Source organism: Peromyscus eremicus, chromosome 9 (assembly GCF_949786415.1).
Source record: "Peromyscus eremicus chromosome 9, PerEre_H2_v1, whole genome shotgun sequence".
NCBI classification, from domain to species: domain Eukaryota; kingdom Metazoa; phylum Chordata; class Mammalia; order Rodentia; family Cricetidae; genus Peromyscus; species Peromyscus eremicus.
The window spans coordinates 12,196,859-12,199,078 of record NC_081425.1 but is presented as its reverse complement, the minus strand read 5'-3'; the positions used below and the strand labels follow the sequence as shown (position 1 = coordinate 12,199,078).

The window sequence follows — 2,220 nt, the reverse complement described above, 5'->3', positions numbered from 1 at the left end:
TACTTTAAAATGACTTTACATAAGTTGCAATCTTATTTTTATCTGTGTTCATGCTTAAGAATGTGACTTTTCTCATCTACATGGCTGCTTAAACATGAGCTGAAGAGGACAATGCCAATACAGAAGAAAAAACAAAAGCAGGAAAGTATGTAACTAGAATTTTTAAAAAAATAAATAAGTAAAAATGGATAAATAAAAGAATGTCATATATTATTTTATTTTATTGAGATTATATCTTTTCCCTTCTCCTATTTCTTTCTTTAAACCCCTCCCAAACATCCTTTGCTCTCTGTTCACATCATTTCATCTGTTTTCTTCCAATAAGTACAATATTTATTAAACATATCTTCAGTTTTGTTACATAGTGTGCAACAAGTTACAATATTCTGCAGCCACAAATTATATGCAGAGTATGAAGAAACTAGTAATCAGATAGTGTGATCTTTCCGTTTATAACTCTACAAGGAAGAACTAGCAAATCAGATCTTACATATAACATTTCACTAAACATTATGCATGGAAATTGACAGACACTGGTTGTGCTGTTTGAAACAAACTGGCTGAACTTCATCTTCAGAAGACTAAACCCAACGTCTAAACATGCCAATATAAACATCAAAACAAAATATATTCTAACCAACCATGGGAAACATTCTGGTATCAGGAAAGCAACAAGGATTACACATATTATTTTATAAACCAGCACACAAAGGTTTAAAACAGTTCTGAAAATGAAGTTAGCTGTCTTGAATCAAGGGAATAAAAAAAAAAAAAAGTCAGTATTGACCATTGACAGTTTCTGACCTTGTGGAAATGGTAAGAATCTGTTGTAGTGCAGCTACATACAGTACAATTCAGGCAATTTTTTTTTTTCACTTGGGTTCAGATTGCGAATTCATTGCTATGAGAGAAGGACGGAGGCGAATTTTAGCAGCAGCCTCCACCTGACTGCTTGACTGGAGTGCTCTGGATTTTAACATTAGACTTCTCTGCACTACCAACTGTTGCTCCAGGGCCCATTCGCTTTTTAATCTCAGCTGCCATCGTCAAGAAATACTGCTCTACATTCGTTGCATTCTTAGTACTGGTTTACAAAAATGGAATTCCAAGGGAATCTGCAAATTCCTTTGCTGTTGTGTGGTCTACTACTTTCTTTGTGGTCAGGTCACATTTGTTCCCTACCAACAACTTGTTGATATTTTCACTGGCCTAGCAATCTGTCTCCTGCAGCCACTGTTTAACATCATTGAAGGACTCCTGATCTGTCACATCATAAACAAGTATGATGCCATGGGCTCCTCTGTAGTAACTGGAGGTGACTGTTCGAAAATTTTCCTGGCCTGCTGTGTCCCATATCTGAAGCTTGATTGTTTTCCCGTCTAACTCTATAGTTTGGATCTTGAAATCCACACCAATCGTGCTGATGTAGCTTTCCATGTACGTGTCATCTGCAAACCTAAGGAGGAGGCAAGACTTTCTAACCCCAGAATCGCTAATAAGAAGTAACTTGAATAAATAATTATATTTGGGATTCATGCTAGACATGTCACTACAGCTGCCGCCGCCCTGGCTGATACAGCCGCTGCCCCGACTCTCCACGCCATGGCTAATGGAAGGGAAGGAATGAGCTAAGCGGTTCAGGTAGAGCAAACTTGGACCCCACACCGACCCTTAGAACACAATCAGCAGTTGTTGCCACTCAGTGATCGCTTCCACCCAAAACGGCCTCTGGAGAACCAGGGATTTCATCTATTTTCTTTGGTGATCTCAGCCCAGTGAAATATTCGACTATATTGATTATCCATTGAAAACAATAACGGTCTCAGCCAAAATGCACTGGTATATGAAGTTCAGTACACTTAATTCATTGCCATTTCAGACTTTAAAATTAATAAAATAAAAAACAAAAGGAGGGTTGTGGTGATATTTTACTTGTGCTGAAATGTAATATTTTATTTGTATGTTAACAAATAAAGTTTGCCTGGAGATCAGAGGACACAGATAGCCAGGCATAAACAAAAGTCAGGTGATGGTATCCCATGCCCTTAATCTGATCACATGCCAGGCAGAGTCTCTGTGTGTTCAAGGACACAGCCAAGCGTGATGACACATGCCTTTAATCCCAGTACCAACCAGAGACCTGGAGGTCTGTATAGACAGGCAGTGACAAGGAAATGAGGTAGCTGGGCTAAGAGCCAATGAGAAGGCAGAACAGCAAGG

The 2,220-nt window shown here is 38.7% G+C and overlaps 1 pseudogene; it reads right to left on the bottom strand.

Moving 5' to 3' along the window:
• Positions 1-392: 392 nt before the first annotated feature.
• LOC131919856 (ras-related protein Rab-1A-like) lies at positions 393-1,545 on the bottom strand (annotated as a pseudogene).
• Between the last annotated feature and the right edge of the window lie 675 nt (positions 1,546-2,220).